Source organism: Eptesicus fuscus, chromosome 6 (genome assembly GCF_027574615.1).
Source record: "Eptesicus fuscus isolate TK198812 chromosome 6, DD_ASM_mEF_20220401, whole genome shotgun sequence".
In the NCBI taxonomy this organism is placed as follows: domain Eukaryota; kingdom Metazoa; phylum Chordata; class Mammalia; order Chiroptera; family Vespertilionidae; genus Eptesicus; species Eptesicus fuscus.
This window is the reverse complement of record NC_072478.1, coordinates 38,843,174-38,862,914: the sequence shown is the minus strand read 5'-3', so window position 1 is coordinate 38,862,914 and position 19,741 is coordinate 38,843,174. Positions and strand designations below refer to the sequence as shown.

Genomic DNA, 19,741 nt, shown 5'->3' with positions numbered 1-19,741 from the left:
TATGTAACTATATCACAGTAGAATTTGTTGTAACTCAGTTAGCATAAAAACAGATTACCAGTTAGCATTTGATAATTGGTAAAATTAAATTCCTGAGTGTTTAGCAATAACAATTAAGATTTTATTTCAAAATAGTCTCATAAGAGAAAGAACAACTGCTCCCACTTTCGATCCATGTCTGGATATAACAGGGTTTTTTTTTTGTTTTTTTTTTTATCTCCTGGTGATAAAGAGGTCAAGGGGAGCTCAGAGAAACACAGCCAATAGAGAGAAGTAATTTACAAAAGGGAAATTTTAAGCTCTACCATGTAGTTAAATGCTACCTAGTCCAGCCTCTCATGATGCTGCAAATGCTAGAAAAAAGGATTTACAGTGAGGTTGGGTAAGGTTGATGTTATATAAGAAAGCAGCAGCTGAGCCCCATGCCTAATGCCAGATTAGCGACAGCTCTGGGATCCAAGACCCTTCTCAGATTCCTGTAGCAGTAGTTATTGCACTAGGCCATTCAGGGGAGTGTGACAAAGTGACTACAAAGAGACTCTAATAGAAATGTTTGATGCCCTGGCCATAGTGTGACTCAGTTGGTTGAGCATCTTCCTATGCACCAAAAGGTTGCTGGTTCAATTTCTGGTTAGGGCACATGCCTGGGATTTGTTTTCAATCCCCTAGTAGGGAGCATGCAGGAAGTAGCATTGATGTTCTCTCTCTCTTCCTCTCCCTTCCTCTCTCTCTCTAAAACATCAAAAATACATATGTATGTTTAAAAAAAAAGACCTCTAAAAACAAACAACAACAACAAAAAAGTTTGACATTTGGCTATGAATTCCACCCTTACCACGGTCTCTAGTATGTAATTTAAACTATAGGATGGGAAGGTAATGAACCAAGAAAAGGAACCAGCTGATTTGGTTGAATGCATTTCTGTTCACACAGAGTGTCATGGAGGACATAAGGGAATAGGTAGATTTTCATGTTTGCAGATATCAATCCCAGTGTTGTAAGATCACATGTGTGTTAAATGGTGATATGGTTCTGCCATCATAAAACCCATCCTCTTGACTTTCCAGTTACTGTTTCTGAGAATCATCAGAATGGCTTACAACCGTGTTAGCATTTTTTCTGTTCCTTGGGTGGCTCTGGTTGCCCTTGGAGAGCTGGGTTGTGTGTATGTGTGAGTGTGTGCACGTGCACACATGAACACATATGCAGGTATGGTGGGGGAAGTAGGACACATGGGTCATAAGCAGTTTATTACATGGGGGAAGCAGTTCAGGGCCAATAGCTTGAGGCCTCTAAGACCAGTTTGCTCTGTGTCCTGGAGAATAAAGGTTAACGATGATGATAAAGTTCTGGTAGTGATGACAATATCAGCGTGCAGCTCAGTAAGGGTAGGCTGAAGAAGGGGATGATGAGAATGAGTCTGTGAGGTCCAGGGATCAGAACTGTGAGGAGGAGTCAGGGTAGTGGAGATAAATTAGGCCTGACAAGTTGTGAAGTTTGGAAAGAGAGGTGGACTTAAGGAAGTATACAGGCTTATCTTTCAAAGGTCCTCATAAAGTATGAGGAAAAAGCTAACCCACAGCATTAAAAGCAATGTTAATCTTAGTGGCTGGAAAGGACAAGATATAATTATAGCAGAAATACTAGAACCAGTAAAAGCCAGTATCTCCTGGGGTGTATTCAGTAGTTGCCTGTATAAATTTGAGCCTACTTGGAAGCATCTGGCTAACTTCAAGAGAGAAGAAAAACAAAGGTGTTCATGACCCACTGGGGGCTGAGGCCAAAGCTGGATAACTCGGCCAACTTGCCCCACAACAAGACTAAGATGGAGGAGCATAAAAAACAAGGTGAAACTGATTCCTCTGAGGAGGTGGCGAGGAAATGGTGACCCCTTGAGAAAATGAGGTCCCAGCTAGCTGCAGAAGTCCATCTCCCCATGAAGGATGTGAACGGTAGGTAGCCCTTCACAAATATAGGAACTGGCTATGTGAAGAAAAATGCATGTGGGCAACACCAGAATGCACAGGGTCAATATGTTGGAGTCAATACATATTTAAGTTGGTATATTCTGCTAATTATAGCCAATCCCTTCTCAAACTTGAAATAATTCCCTCACTTAATGAGGCGCATTTTTCCTGTTCCTACTACGAGATCCATGTGCAGCGCTGCCCTTTGTGTGTACCAGGAAAGCAAATCAGGGAAGATAAACACCTTATCATTTAGGAAAGGAAATTTTAAACTCATCAGCTGTTTGTAGATTAATTTTCCATGGAAGCCAGTCTGCTTTGGTAAAGATTGAAGGAGAAGATAGCACAGGCTCCAGGAACCGGATTTTCCATTCCTATTTTTTCACTAGAACTTTGTTTTGTTTTTCTTGAAGTAAAAGAAACATAGCACAAAGCCAGGGCAATCTGGACAGTTAATGTATTAACCCTGTGGTCGGCAAACCACAGCTCGCGAGCCACATGCGGCTCTTTGGCCCCTTGAGTGTGGCTCTTCCACAAAATACCACATACCCTAATTAAGTTAATAACAATGTACCTACCTATATAGTTTAAGTTTAAAAAATTTGGCTCTCAAAAAAGAAATTTCAATCGTTGTACTGTTGATATTTGGCTCTGTTGATTAATGAGTTTGCCGACCAGTGTATTAACCTATAATGAGGGTGCATTGGCTTTCACTGCCAATATGCGTGCTGCAAAAGGATGCTCCGTCTTCTAGCAACTGTTAAGTGTCTGCAGAGAACATGACACATAATGACATAGAAGTAATTTCATTGTCACAGTTCCTTTCTCTTAAATTCACTGTAGATTTCTAATTGTAGAAAATTGTCTCACCATGACACAACTAGAGTGGAAAAAGACTTTTAAACAGCTCTGTCAAACATTTGGCTAAAATGCGAAAGAAAGAAAAAAAAGGGAAGAAATTTATATTTTACTAGAGGCCCAGTGCACGGATTAGTGCACTGGTGGGGTCCCTCAGCCTGGCCTGCACCCTCTTGCAATCTGGTAACCCTTAAGGGATGTAGTAGTGCGCAAAGCGGAGGTGGCCGGGGCGGAGCCCGAGCCTGGGCCGGGTGCCGTGTCACTTCTACTCATCGTGGCCCCGCTTTGCCTGCTGACACACTACTTGGTAGTGCTGCCATGGAGGCGGGAGAGGCTCATGCCGCTGTAGCTATGCTTGCCAGCTGTGAGCCCTGCATCTGGCGCCCTTCAGTCAGCTGAACAGTGCTCCCGTTGTGGGAGCACACTGACCACCAGGGGGAAGCTCCTGCATTGAGCTTCTGGTTGACTGGTCGTTAGGTCACTTAGGCTTTTATATATATACTAGAGGCCCAGTGCATGATTGAATCATGCACATGTAGGGTCCCCTACATGCTTTCGCTTTCGATCACGGGGAAGCTGGGTGCCTGTCCGCTGGTGCACCAGGCCTTTCAGAAGCCTCCGGCGCGGCCCTTTCTGTGCCGCAGCACAGCCATGGCACAGACGCTGAGCTCAAGGCGCCGCTGGTGACGCGAGCTCAGCGTCCTGCCGGCCCAATCGACCACCCCGGCCACCCAGAGTCCCGCCCCCCCGCGCCTCCTGGCCAATCGCGGGCATAGCGAAGGTACGGCCAATTTGCATATTTGTCTATTATTAAGTAGGACTAGAGGCCCAGTGCATGAAATTTGTGCACAGGGGTGTGTGCAGAATCCCTCAGCTCAACCTGCACCCTCTCATAATCCAGGACTCCTCGGGGGATGTCCGACTGCCAGTTTAGGCCTGATCCTGCATCTGCCTGCCTTATCACCCCTAACCACTCTGCCTGCCTGCCTCATCGCCCCTAACCATTCTGCCTGCCTGCCAGATCACCCCTAACTGCTTGCCTGCCTGCTTGATCACCCCTAATTGCCTCTGCCTTGGCACCCGCCACCATGGCTTCATCTGAAAGGACATCTGGAATGACGTCCGGAAGGTCATTTGGCTGTCCGGTCTAATTAGCATATCACACTTTATTATTATAGATATACTAGAGGCCTGGTGCACGAAATTCGTGCACAGGGGGGGGGGGTGTCCCTCAGCCCAGCCTGCACCCTCTCCAATCTGGGACCCCTCGAGGGATGTCCGACCACCTGTTTAGGCCCAGTGGGATGAGACCTAAACAGGAAGTCGGACATCCTTCTCACAATCCAGGACTGCTGGCTTCCAACTGCTCGCCTGCCTGCCTTCCTGATTGGCCCTAACTGCTTCTGCCTGCCAGCCTGATCACCCCCTAACCACTCTGCTGTCAGCCTGATTGATGCCTAACTGTTCCCCTGCCAGCGTGTTTGCCCCTAACTGCCCTCCCCTTCAGGCCTGGTCACCCTTAACTGCCCTCCCCTTCAGGCCTGGTCCCCCATAACTGCTCTTCCCTGAAGGCCTGGGTCCCACCCAACTGCTCTTCCCTGCAGGCCTGGGTCCCACCCAACTGCCCATCCCTGCCAGCCTGGTCACCCCTAACTGCCCTCCCCTGTAGGCTTGATTGCCCCTGAATGCCCTCCCTTGCAGTCCTGGTCCCTCCCAACTGCCCTCCCCTGCTGGCCATCTTGTGTCCACATGGAGGCAGGATCTTTGACCACATGGGGGCAGCCATTTTTTGTGTTGGAGTGATGGTTAATCTGCATATTACTCTTATATAGGATAGAGGCCTGGTGCATGGGTGGGGGCCAGTTGGTTTGCCCTGAAGGGTGTCCCAGATCAGGGTGGGGGTTCCCTAGGGGTGTCAGGCGGCCTGGGAGAGGGGCCTGTGGTGGTTTTCAGGCCGGCCACACCCTCTGGTGACCCAAGCGGAGGCCCTGGTATCTGGGATTTATGTATCTTCTACAATTGAAACTTTGTAGCCTGGAGCAGAACCAAGCCTCCTGCTTGCTCCGTGGCTGCAGTCATTTCTATTGGAATTTATTTACCTTCTACAATTGAAACTTTGTAGCATTGAGTGGAGGCCTAAGCTGGCAAGGGCAGGCGGAAAGCTTGGCTTCCTCCATTGCCAGGGAAACCCAAGCATCCCTCCTGCTCTCTGTGGCTGAAGCCATCTTGGTTGGATTTATTTGCATATTTGCTCCTGATTGGCTGGTGGGTGTGGCTGGTGGGTGTAGCAGAGGTATGGTCAATTTGCATATTACTCTTTTATTATTGAAAAAAGAAATCCAGCCAGAAAAATCATCCTGGGAGTGGAAGATACTATGCGAGTATGGTTTTAGGTTCAAAGAGACTCTTCAAAATGTACTTTCATCTTTCACTGGGCCCTATGAATGAAGACATTAATCCAATTCCAATAAATCCTAATTATCTAGACTCAAGAGGACATATTTCTTTCCTTTCAATTAACATTTATGAAAGCCAGTAATCTTTCAGGTTTTGTGGGAAGCACTGATGTGATTCCTCTCTATATATAGTTCACAGTTTAGGAACTGAAGATTATATTATGGTATTGGGAAAATTCTTTAACTTTTTTGTTCTTTAGAACATGGGATCATTTATTAGATTAAACTGCCTATAAGAGAGGGAGGGAGAGGGGTGTGTATTGTTGAGGGGAAACGAAAGAAAAACCATTTAGGGGTTTACTCTGATAAAAAATATTGACAGGAAATGCTATATTCTACTGTTGATAAACGGCTATAACAATTTTATAAGACAAATATAATATGGACACAGACAACAGTTGGTGATTGCTGTGGGGAGAAGGGGGTGGAGGAAGGTAGAGGAGGGTATCCTAATATATAAAAACCCTGGGTCATAACGACCAGTAACGACCAGAGGCTGAAAAACTGGAAGTTAGTGCTGGCCCCGCCCCCAAACAATCGATAAGGGGCAATCAGGCAGGCAGGCAGAGAGGGGTTAGGGGTAATCAGGTAGGCAGACAAGCCGTTAGGGGAGATCAGGTAGGCAGACGGCCCCTCACCAGGCTGGCCCCGCCCCCAAGCAAGCGGTAAGGGGCAATCAGGCAGGCAGGCAGAGGGATTAAGGGGAATCAGATAGGCAGACCAGTGGTTAGGGGTGATCAGGTAGGTAAGCGAGCAGTTAGGGGTGATCAGGTAGGCAGACACCCCCTTGCAGGGCTGGCCCAATTCCCCAGCAAAGAAAGAGGGAGGCCCAGGCCAGAAAAGCCATTGCATCCCAGCCTGTCACCTGCAGAGGGAGGCCACCAGTTCTAGGGGAGGGGGAGCAGTGCTGCACAGATGGCAAGCAGTGGCAGTGGTGGGGGTGGGGCCAGCTGCCTGCAGCACGGGGAAGGAAAGTCCCAATAGGCCCTGATCTCAGGCCAGGCCTAGGGACCCTACCTGAGGGTCCTGGATTGTGAGAGGGTGCAGTCTGGGTTGAGGAACTACCCCCCTGAGTGCATGAATTTTTGTACACTGGGCCTCTAGTAGGGGGATAAATGGTCATATATGGAGTATCACATGATCTCACTCATATGCGGACTCTAATGAACAAACTAATGAACAAAATATATCCAGAGACATAGAAGCATGGAATAGACTGACATATCTCAGAGGGAAAGTGGGATGAGATCAACCAATGAACTTGTATGCATATATGCAGAACCCATGGACACAGACAATGGGTGGTGAAGGCCGGGGGTGGGAGGGCAGGGGAGGGCTGGAAGAGATCAATGAGGAAAAAGGGGAACTTATGTAATACTTTCAACAATAAAGATTAAAAAGAAGAATTAAAAAAATGTTCTGGGGCAGGAGGTAGGTAGGTGTGCTTATAAAGAAGCATCATGGGGGCTCCTGTGTTCATGGAGCTGTTCTGTATCTTGACCATGGTGTTGGAGACACAAGCCTACATATGATAACATTGTATGGAATGGAATAGACCACACAAATGAATACAGATAAAACTGGGGAAATCTGATTAAGATTGGGAAATTGTATCAATGCTGTTACCAATTGTGATAGTGGACTATAGTTTCTCAAGATATTTCTATTGAGGGACGTTGGGTAAAGGGTAGAGGGGTTATCTCTGTACTGTTTCTTATAACTGCATGTGAATCTACAATTATCTCAAAACTAGAGGCCTGGTGCACGAAATGCGTGTACTCGGGGCAGGGGAGGGGTTGTCCATCAGCCTGGCCTGCACCTTCTTGCAATCGGGAGTCACGGGGAATGGGCCTACGCCAGCAATTGAACATCCTTAGCACTGCTGCGGAGGCGGGAGAGGCTCCCGCCATTGCCACTGCGCTCGCCAGTCTTGAGCCTGGCTTCTGGCTGAGCGGCACTGCCCCTGTGGGAGTGCACTGACCACCAGGGGGCAGCTCCTGTGCTGAGCGTCTACCCACTGGTGGTCAGTGCACATTATAGCAACTGATCGTTCCACTGTTCAGTCGATTTGCATATTAATCTTTTATTATATAGGATTAAAAGTCTAATTAGAAATGTGTTTTATGTTCTAGGCTCACAGAGTATTTAGAAAGATAAAATTCATATATGCATATTAGCAAACACATATTCATAAACAAGTAATTAAGGTTTAGTCTACCATATACATTTTGAATACTAATTGGAGTGAGATAATTTTATTTTTACGTAAATGACTGAATCTAAATCTGGTGTCATAAAGCAGAGCCATCCTCTTTCAATATGTTTTTTAAAATTGAGTTTTAGAGAGAGGAAGGGAGAGATAGAAACATGGATGATGGGAGAAACTAATTGGTTACCTCTTGTATGCTCCCTATCAGGGGATCCAGCAACTCTGACATGTGCTTTGAGCCGGAATTGCACCAGGAACACTCAGCCAGTTAGCTCTACTGACTGAATGCAGCCATGCTCTTGAGAGCTCACATAAACAGGAAAATCATGACTATATTATAATTTTTCTATGCTAGTGAATATAAAATGAAGGTTTATAATTATATATTTGTATTGATTTATTTTTTTATTATTACTTTTAAATTTATCTTTATTGTTAAAAGTATTACATATGTCCCCTTTTTTTCCCTATTGACCCCCTCCACCCCACACCCTCTACCCCCTCAGGTCTTCACCATACTATTGTCTGTGTTCATGGGTTATGCATATGTGCATATAAGCTCTTTGGTTAATCTCTTCCCAACCACCCACCCACTCCTGCCTTCCCTCTGAGATTCATCAGTCTGTCCCATGCTTCTATGTCTCTGGATCTATTTTGTTCAATAGTTTATTAGATTCTACATATGAGTGAGTTCATATGATATTTGTCTTTCTCTGATTGGCTTATTTCTCTTAGCATAATACTCTCCAGGTCCCTCCATGCTGTCTCAAAGGGTAAGAGATTCTTCTTTTTTGCAGCTGCATAGTATTCCATGATGTAAATATACCACAGTTTTTTTTATCCACTCATCTACTACTTATGGGCACTTGGGCTGTTTCCAGATCTTAGCTATTGTAAATTACACTGTTATGAACATAGGGGTGCATATATTCTTTCTGATAGGTGTTTTGAGTTTCTTAGGATATGTTCCTAGAAGTAGGATCACTGGGTCAAATGGTAGTTCATTTTTAATTTTTTGAAGAACTCCATACTGTTTTCTGTAGAGGCTGTACCTGTCTGCATTCCCACCAGCAGTGTACAAGGATTCCCCCTTTTCTCCATGTCTTCACCAGCACTTGTCATTTGTTGATTTGTTGATGGTAGCCATTCTGACAAGTGTAAGGTGATACTCCATTGTCATTTTAATTTGCATCTCTCTGATGATTTAGTGATGTTGAACTTTTTTTTTATATGTCTCTTGGCCATTTGTATGTCGTTTTTGGAGAAGTATCTATGTAGGTCCTTTGCCCATTTTTTAATTTGATTGTTTGTTTTCCTTTTGTTAAGTTGTACATATTCCTTATATATTTTGAATATTAAACCTTTATCAGATGTATCATTGCCAAATATGTTCTACCATACAGTGGGCTCCTTTTTTCATTTTGTTGATGGTTTCTTTTGCTGTGCAGAAGCTTTTTATTTTGATGTAATCCCACTTGTTTATTTTCTCCTTAGATTCCCTTGTCCTAGGACAGTGGTCAGCAAACTCATTAGTCAACAGAGCCAAATATCGACAGTACAACGACTGAAATTTCTTTTGAGAGCCGAAAACCGACTTCTGCGCATGGGCCACGAAGTTTCAATCACACTGTACGTGCACACCCGCACGTGGTATTTTGTGGAAAAGCCACGCTCGAGCCAAAGAGCGGCATGTGGCTTGCGAGCCGCAGTTTGCCAACCACTGTCCTAGGACATGCATGTCAAACTCATGGCCCACGGGCCGCATGTAGCCCACACGAATATTTTGGTGGACCAGCCAATATAATGGTATGTAAGAAAAGTTTTAATAAAAATTCGTAATTTAATTTTTACAATATCCTGTTATACATAATTATTAATAATGAACTACAACGTTCGCTAATGACTGGTTATTATAATCGTGTTGCATTCATTTCCCTTATGCACCTTATGCATAGGCTCACCATTTCTCTCCACTAATACTAGCAGTGAATATTTTAGCAGCGGAATACCATATCATTAGTCTTGGACTGACTTGTTTGTTGTGCACAGCAAAAAATATTTCACTTTTAGAGAACAGGAAAAAGAGATTTCTTTGTGTTACACTTATCAATTTGTGCAATTATTCAGTGTCTGGTAAGTTAATGTTCAATAAAATATTAATTTTTATTAAAATGTTCTATTATTTTATGTTAATGATTATCATTTATTTCATCCCTTTGTATTCAGCATGTTTATCAAAACAAACCTACATATCTATGAAAATTGAAGCTTTTGTTTTTTTACAGCCCTCATAAACTTAAACCTTGTTTGTTTGGCCCATGTTTGCCTTTGAGTTTGACATGTTTGCCCTAGGAGATGTATCGGCAAACATATTGCTAAGAGAAATGTCTGAGATTTTGCTGCCTATGGTTTCTTCTAGGATTTTTATGGTTTTACAACCTACATTTAAGTCTTTTATCTATTTTGAGTTTATTCTTGTGTATGTTGTAAGTGGGTGGTTTAGTTTCAGTTTTTTGCATGTATCTGTCCAATTATCCCAACACCATTTATTGAAGAGACAGTCTTTACTCCAGTGTATGCTCTTGCCTCCTTTGTCAGATACTAATTGAGGATAATAGCTTGGGTCAGTCGCTGGGTATTCTGTTCTCTTCCATTGGTTATATGCTTGTTCTTGTGCCAGTACCAGGCTGTTTTGATTACAGTAGCTTTGTAGTATAACTTGATATCTGGTATTGTGATCCCTTCAACTTTGTTCTTCTTTCTCAAGATGGCTATGGCTATTTGGGGTCCTTTTTTGGTTCCATATAAATTTTTGGAGTATTTGTTCTAGATCAGTGAAATGTACCATTGGTATTTTAATAGGGATTGCATGGAATTTATAGATTGCTTTGGGTAGTATGGACATTTTAATTATGCTAATTCTACCAATCCATGAACATGGTATATTCTTCCAATTGTTTATATCCTCCTCTCTTTTTTCAGTGTCCTTTAGTTTTCTGAGTATAGGTCTTTTAACTCCTTGATTTAGTGTATTCCCAAGTATTTAATTTTTTTGTGGCAATGGTAAATGTGACTTTTTTCAGTTTCTCTTTCTGAGAATTCATTATTGGTGTATAAAAATGCCATCGATTTTTGGGTGTTTTGTATCCTATTACATTGCCAAATTCATTTATTAAATGTAGTAGTTTTTTTTTGGTGGAGTCTTTAGGGTTTTCTATGTACAATATCATGTCATCTGTGAATAATGACAGTTTGACTTCCTCCTTTCCAATTTGGATGCCTTTTATGTTTTCTTCTTATCTGATTGCTGTGGCTAGGACTTCCAGTACTATGTTGAATAAGAGTGGTGAAAAGAGCTTAAAAAAATCTAAAGAAAATGTTTTCAAAGGTAATCCAACTCCCTATGTAAGGATTTGAAGGAAACATGTCGTACTTTATGTTTGATGTGTTATTGTGCCATTTTTCACTACACAACCTTAGTCCATTTGGGTTGCTATGACAAAAATACCACAGAGAGAGTGGCTCAAACAACAAAGTTTATTTCTTACTGTTCTTGAGGCCAGGAAGTTCAAGATCAAGATGTTGAAGATTTGGTGTCTGGTGAGAGCTGGCATCCATCTGGTTCAAAGAACACCATCTTCTTGCTGTGTCCTTAAATGGGAGGAGGGGCCAGAGAGCTCTGAGGGATCTTTTTTAAAAGGACACTACTCCCATTCATTAGGGCTCTACCTTCATGACCTTATCACATACCAAAGGCCCCCCTCCAAATACAATCATATTGGGGATTAGAATTTCAACATATGAATTTTGGGTGGACATAAACATTCAGTCTATTAGTGAGTGTAGTATAACAACAATGTCTTATTCTTGTGTCAGAGCACAAGACTTCCATTTTTAGCTTCAGATAAAAATGTTTATAGATCATATAGCTGATGTTACTTTTTTGTAATCATGTTGCAAATCATTGATTCAAAATAAGTAAAATGGCCCAGCTGGTGTTACTCAGTGGTTGAGCATCAACCATCGACCTATGAACCAGGAAGTCACGATTTGATTCCCATTTGGGGCACATGTCCCTAGTGGACATGTAGGAGGCAGCAGATCAATGATTATCTCTCATCATTGATGTTTTTATCTCTCACTCTCCCTTCCCGTCTGAAATAAATAAATATATATTAAAAAATAAAATTAGTAAAATATTTGATTAATAAAATAGAGAATAGTAAACTTGAATGAAACATAGCAATTTCCAACCTCAAAGGGTTCACAGAAAGTAAAATATAACAACTTACCTCAATAATTATGAATGAGAAGTTACTACAGAGTAGGTAATATGATAAAGAATTATATATATGTAGATTTGGGGTTAAATTTATTTTCCAGGACCTGGCAGGTTTTTAAAAATATTAATGTATCTCAATAATTACTGCAAGGACAAAAGATAGGGAAGCTATATTCTGCACATTAAAAAATTTAATGAGAATCGTGAAAAAAAATGGCGACGGAATAGAGTCGGGTTTGGAGTCTGGTCCTGGGGCGGAGAGAAGGAGCAGCAGAGGCTCGCAGAGGGAGTGTATGTGGGCAAGCCAAGGGACAGCTAAACTCCAGGAGAAGGCGGGAGAGTGCTGGGCAGTGTTCCCCTGACCGTGCAGCACCCACAGGGGCTGGGTCCCCTCTCGGAGCTGCGGGCTCACTGGGCGCCTCGCCATCTTGTAAGGAAAGGAGGATTTTATTGGAAACCTGACTTTCCGTGACAACTGCAAACACTGAACTGCTGCGATCACCAGACCACCGGTCCCCTATCAGCGCAAACATTCGGATTCAAAGGAACTCTTCACTGCACCACGGAAAGGTCAGATTTTGCCTGAAATAAGGTGTGGTTTCTAATCCCCGCGGTGGGTGAGGGAAGCGCTGGGTGAGGGAAGCGCGGCAGCCGCAGGACCGGCAGGAACCGGGAGGTCTGTGCCTAGAAAAATCAGCGGCAGTTGGAACTGCCGTGATCCGTGAATGTGGAGGGGGGTCTTCTGAGCTGCTAACAGAAGTGACCTCTTGAAAGCAATTCATTTTAATCTGACAAGGAGGGTCAGACTAAGAATTTTCAAAGGAGTGCAGTATCCTTAGTCTGGCGCACAGACCCACTGTCCGCACACTTGAGCTCTTTCCGACTCTGATTGCTAAGCCCAACACATAGAAAAACCCAGGTGGAGGGGCCCTGAAAGACTGCAGGGGGAAGGTGTTTTTTCGGAACCTGGGGACCAGAGCTGGTTGTGACCATCAGAGAGGCAGCTCTGAGGCGCACACCTCCACAAACCGGTAGTGAGTGCCATAGAGGGGAAAAAAAAAAAAAAAAAAGCTAGAGAGGCCCGGAAGTCAATTCAGAAACACCGCCACCCAGGGGCTGAAACGCTAATTGTCTCTGGTATAATAAAAAATAAATATGAGAAATTAAGACACAGCTGGCTTAAAAAGCAGGACTGGCTTCCAACACTGAGGAGCCCTGGAATGAAGCTGAACTGAAATACCGCCCAGACTGGGAAACAGGCGTACCAAACAGAATAATAGAGGAAGTGAATGACAGCCGCTACTGCACATTTTAGTCTTCCTATTTTTCAATTTTCAATTCTTTTTTCAATTTTTTAAATTTTTTATTCTCATTTTTTTATTTTCATTTTTTGCATCTTTTACTTAAGAAACTAAATTTTTTTCTTTTTCCTCACTCGATTTTCACCTTTTTAATTATTACATTTTTATTTTCAATCAGCATTATTATTACTATTATTTTACTTTTTTTTTAATGTCATTTGATATTCTCTTTCTTTTATTTTTGGATTAGTGTCCTACATTCGATTTGCATCTTTCCCTTACAATCGTTTTACCCTATCTCAAAGCTAACATTATGCCATCACTCTCCTCCTAACCTTTCCCCTTTTGGTCTCCAGTTTATCTTAACCCTCTCTGGCCTTAGATTTTCCCTACTTTTTCAGTTTACTCTCTGCTAAAACTTCACCCTACTTATATATCTAATTCCCAACCCCCTGCTCCAAATCCATACAAACCTCTCTCTACGCTACCAAAAAAAAAAAAAAAAATTATTTTTCTCTCTGGCCTTTTGTTGTTGTTTGCTTGAATGTTGATTAGATTGAATTTTTATGCTTTTTTATGAGATTGTTTTGATTATTCTTTTTGTTGGTTTGGTTGGTTCTTTTGTTTGCTTTGTTTTTGTTTGTTTTTTACTTTTGTTTTCCCTTGCCTCACTTGATATTAGCTGGTGTTGCAGTTTGTATTAATCTCCAGGCTCGTGTTGCTGGAATTTGCTGGGAATAGTGGTTGTTCTAGTGGAGTTTACTCCCCATATATATAGTTTGTTCCCCCTTTCTCTCTTAGTATCGTTCTTGTCTCTCTTACTTTTTTTTTCTTTTCTTTTTTTTTCTTTTCTTTCTTTCTGCTCTTTTCCCAAGTTCAGATTCACACTATTTGTTTTTTGTTGTTGTTGTTCTTTCTTTTTACTCTCCCTCTTCCACTCCTATTCCCTAATTTGTCTTTCTCTGGTGGTTACCTTTATTGGAGGTTATTAATATCGTGAATACAATTCTGTTCAGTGCCTTGTCTGTTGTGCCTGGTTGTGTTGTATTTTGTACCTTTAAATCAACGCCGGAGAGAGAAATCTATATAACCAGACATCCGGAGAAGAGAGACCATGAGGAGACAAAGAAATAGCCCCAACAGGAAAGAGAAGCAGGCATCACCAGAAAAGGGAGCAAACGATTTAGAGGCAAACAACCTATCAGAGAGAGAATTCAGAGAAATGGTCATAAAGTGGCTGAAAAGGATGGAAGACAAATTCGACAATATGAGTAAGAACCAAGAAGAAATGAAGAAGAACCAAGAAGAAATGAAAAATGACATCGCTGCTGTAAAGAACTCAATAGAAAGCATCAAGAGTAGACTAGACGAAGCAGAGGACCGCATAAGTGAGCTAGAAGACAAGATGGAAAAAAATACCCAATTACAACAGCTTCTAGAAACAAAAATTAGAAAGATTGAGGAGAGCCTAAGGGAACTTCGGGACAACACAAAACAAAACAACATCAGGATAATAGGGGTGCCAGAAGGAAAGGAAACTGAGCAGGGAATAGAAAACCTGTTTGAAGAAATAATAACAGAAAACTTCCCTGATATAGGGAAGAAAAAACCCACACAAATCCAAGAAGCTCACAGAGTTCCAAGCAAAATGAACCCCAAAAGACCGACGCCAAGGCACATTATAATTAAGTTGGCAAACACCAACGACAAAGTAAGAATCTTAAAAGCAGACAGAGAGAGACAGACAGTTACATACAAAGGAACCCCCATCAGACTAGCAACTGATTTCTCAACAGAAACTCATCAGGCCAGAAGGGAATGGAATGAAATATACCAAGTCATGCAAAGGAAGGGTCTAAATCCAAGAATACTGTACCCAGCAAGGCTATCAATCAAAATTGAAGGTGAAATCAGGAGCTTCACAGACAAAAAAGGACTAAGGGAGTTTATCACCACCAAACCAGCAATGAAAGAAATGCTAAAGGGTCTGCTGTAAAAAAAAGAAAGAAATAGGAAGCAAAGAAGGAACACAGGGGTATAGAATAAAAATGGCGTCAAATAAGTACCTATCAATAATAACTTTAAATGTAAATGGATTGAATGCCCCAATCAAAAGACACAGGGTAACAGATTGGATAAGAAAACAAAACCCATATATCTGCTGTCTACAGGAAACCCACCTCAAAAAAAAGGATGCATACAGACTGAGAGTAAAGGGCTGGAAAAAGGTTTTCCAGGCGAATGGAAATGAAAAAAAAAGCTGGGGTAGCAATACTTATATCTGACAAATTAGATCTCAAAGTGAAGGACATAACAAGAGATAATGAAGGCCACTTCATAATACTAAAGGGAGAAATCCAACAAGAAGAAATAACTCTGGTAAACATATATGCACCCAATACAGGAGCACCAAGATACATTAAAAAACTCCTGGAAGATATCAAAGGAGAGATTGACAGCAATACAATCATAGTAGGAGACTTCAATACCCCACTATCACCATTGGACAAATCCTCTAAACAAAAAATCAGCAAAGAAACATCAATCCTAAATGACTCACTAGAACAGATGGAATTAATCGACATCTTCAGAACATTTCATCCCAAAGCCACAGAATATACATTCTTCTCAAGTGCACATGGGTCATTTTCAAAGATAGACCATATGTTAGGACATAGGCAAAGTCTCTCCAAATTCAAGAAGATAGAAATCATATCAAGTATCTTCTCAGATCACAGTGGCATAAAACTGGAAATCAACTACAATAAAAACAACCCAAAGAAATCAAACACTTGGAGACTAAACAGCATGCTATTAAACCATGACTGGGTTACCAAAGACATCAAGGAAGAAATAAAAAACATCATGGCAACAAATGACAATGAAAACACAACAATCCAAAATCTATGGGACACAGCGAAAGCAGTTCTGAGAGGGAAGTTTATAGCTCTACAAGCCTACTGCAAAAAACAAGAAACAATGGTAATAAATTACCTAACCCAACAACTCAAAGAGTTAGAGAGAGAGCAACAAGATAAGCCCAGAGTAAGCAGAAGGAAAGAAATAATAAAGATCAGAGCGGAGATAAACGACATAGAGACCAAAGAAACAATACAAAAGATCAACAAAACCAAGAGCTGGTTCTTTGAAAGGATAAACAAGATTGATGAACCTCTAGCCAGGCTCACCAAGAAGCAAAGAGAGAGGACCCAAATAAACAAAATCAGAAATGAAAGAGGTGAAATAACAACAGACCCCGACGAAATACAAAGGATTGTTACAAAATACTATGAACAACTCTATTCCAACAAACTGGACAACCTAGAGGAAATCGACATATTCCTAGAAAAATACAACCTTCCAAAACTCAATCAGGAAGAATCTAAACAGCTCAACATGCCAGTAACTATGGAAGAAATTGAAGCAGTCATCAAAAAGCTTCCGGCAAACAAAAGCCCGGGGCCAGACGGCTTCACAGGAGAGTTTTACCAAACTTTCAAGGAAGAACTAAAACCTATCCTCCTCAGACTATTCCAAAAAATTCAAGAGGAAGGAACACTTCCAGGCTCCTTCTATGAAGCCAGCATCACCCTAATACCAAAACCAGATAAAGACAACTCAATGAAAGAGAATTACAGGCCAATATCCCTCATGAACATAGATGCCAAAATCCTCAACAAAATTCTAGCAAATCGGCTCCAGCAGTACATCAGAAAGATCATACACCATGACCAAGTAGGATTTATCCCAGGAATGCAAGGATGGTACAATATCCGCAAATCAATAAACGTGATACATCACATAAACAAACTGAGAGATAAAAATCACATAGTCATATCAATAGATACAGAAAAAGCATTTGACAAAATCCAACACCCTTTCTTGATAAAAACTCTCAACAAGGTGGGAATAGAAGGATCATACCTCAACATAATAAAAGCTATATATGATAAACCCACAGAAAACATCATACTCAATGGGCAAAAACTAAAACCATTTCCCCTAAGAACAGGAACAAGACAGGGATGCCCACTCTCACCACTCCTGTTTGACATAGTACTGGAAGTATTAGCTATCGCAATTAGGCAAGAAGAAGAAATAAGAGGCATCCAAATTGGAAAAGAAGAAGTGAAGCTGTCCTTATTTGCAGATGACATGATATTGTACATAAAAAACCCAAAAGATTCCATAAAAAAACTAATAGACTTAATAAATGAATTCGGCAATGTAGCGGGATACAAAATTAACGCCAAGAAATCTATGGCTTTTCTATACACCAATAATGAACTTACAGAAAGAGAGACTAAAAAAGCAATCCCATTTACCATCGCACCAAAAAAATTAAGATACCTAGGAATAAACTTAACTAAGGAGGTAAAAGACCTATACGCAGAAAACTACAGGACACTGAAAAAAGAGATAGAGGAAGACGTAAACAGATGGAAGAACATACCATGTTCATGGATTGGTAGACTCAACATCATTAAAATGTCCATACTACCCAAAGCAATCTACAGATTCAGTGCACTCCCCATCAAAATACCAACAGCATATTTCACAGACCTAGAAAGAACTCTCCAAAAATTCATCTGGAATAAAAAAAGACCCCAAATAGCCACAGCAATCCTGAGAAAGAAGAATAAAGTAGGTGGGATCTCAATACCAGATTTCAAGCTGTATTACAAAGCCACTGTTCTCAAAACAGCCTGGTACTGGCACAAGAACAGACATATTGATCAATGGAACAGAATAGAGAACCCAGATATCGACCCAAACCACTATGCTCAATTAATATTTGACAAAGGAGGCATGAACATACAATGGAGTCAAGACAGTCTCTTCAATAAATGGTGTTGGGAAAATTGGACAGATACATGCAAAAAACTGAAACTAGATCACCAACTTACACCATACACAAAAATAAACTCAAAATGGATACAGGACTTAAACATAAGACGGGAAACCATAAAAATACTAGTGGAATCTACAGGCAACAAAATCTCAGACATATGCCAAAAGAACTTCTTCACTGACACTGCCCCTAGGGCAATGGAAGCTAAAGAGAAAATTAACAAATGGGACTACATCAAAATAAAAAGCTTTTTTACAGCAAAAGAAACAATCAACAAAACAACAAGAAAGCCCACTGCATGGGAGAACATATTTGCAAATGCTATCACTGATAAAGGTTTAATCTCCAACATCTACAGACAGCTTATGCAACTTAATAAGAGGAAGATAAATGATCCAATAAAAAAATGGGCAACAGACCTAAACAGAATATTTTCAAAAGAAGACAGAAGGAAGGCCAAGAGACACATGAAAACATGTTCAAAGTCACTTATTATCCGAGAGATGCAAATCAAAAGAACAATGAGGTACCATCTCACACCTGTCAGAATGGCTATCATCAACAAATCAACAAACGACAAGTGTTGGCGAGGATGCGGAGAAAAAGGAACCCTCGTGCACTGCTGGTGGGAATGCAGACTGGTGCAGCCACTGTGGAGAACAGTATGGAGTTTCCTCAAAAAACTGAAAATGGAACTCCCATTTGACCCAGTAATCCCACTCCTGGGAATATATCCGAAGAAACTAGAAACACCAATCAGAAAGGATATATGCACCACTATGTTCATAGCAGCACAATTTACAATAGCTAAGATTTGGAAACAGCCTAGGTGCCCGTCAGCAGATGACTGGATCTGAAAACTGTGGTACATCTACACAATGGAATACTATGCTGCCATAAAAAAGAAGGAATTCTCATCATTTGCAGCAACCTGGATGGAATTGGAGAACATTATGCTAAGTGAAATAAGCCAGTCAATGAAAGAAAAATACCACATGATCTCACTCATTTAGGGATAGTAAAGAACATTATAAAGTGATGAACAAAAAGATAGATACAGAGACAGTAAAGCATCAAACAGACTTTCAAATTACAGGGGGAAAGTTAGGGAGAGGTGGGGGAGTTATGAAATCAAACGGAGGACTTGTATGCATGCATATAAGCATAAACAATGGACGCAAAACTCTGGGGGGTGAGGGCATGTATGGGTGTGGGGTGGGGGGGGTAATGGTAAGATATGTACACATATAATACCTCAATTAAAAAAAAAAGAAATTTCAAAAAAAAATTTAATGATCACATAATACCCATATCCACTATCATCCTGCCCCCTCACACACAAATAGAATGTATTTAAATTTTCTGCAACTTCAAATTTCTTCTTTAGATGAAGACATTTTTACAAATATGATGCCAGGTCATAATTTCTATGTTTCAGTTTTAAAATAATTCTAAACATCACCAACATTAAAATTTACCTCTTATGTTAACTCATCAAGTGTCTACTAAATGGTATATCAATTTTCTCATAGAATCTATTCTGTAATCAAGCATTTTACTTTCTGCATAATAACTTGGTCCACTGGCCAAACAGCTGAGGGAATGCCAGCAGGGACTGCCAATAGGAAACACCATTGACAATGAGGGCAAGCTGCATGGCTGGGGCAGAATTTTATCTTCTTTAGACACAGTTGTCATTTCTCCCCACTTCATGTGAAAAGTTTGATGGTTATAATTAGGAATTTTCTTAAGGCTTTGGGACAACTTTGTGCAACCCACCAAATGCCTACGTGGAAGAAGTATGCAGTACCTGCAA

At 41.2% G+C, this 19,741-nt stretch overlaps 1 long non-coding RNA gene across 3 annotated transcripts in view; it reads left to right on the top strand.

Annotated features, from left to right (window-relative positions):
* LOC129149447 (uncharacterized) overlaps window positions 1-19,741 on the top strand; it is a 183,731-nt gene that overhangs the window by 131,887 nt on the left and 32,103 nt on the right. The window lies entirely within an intron of this gene.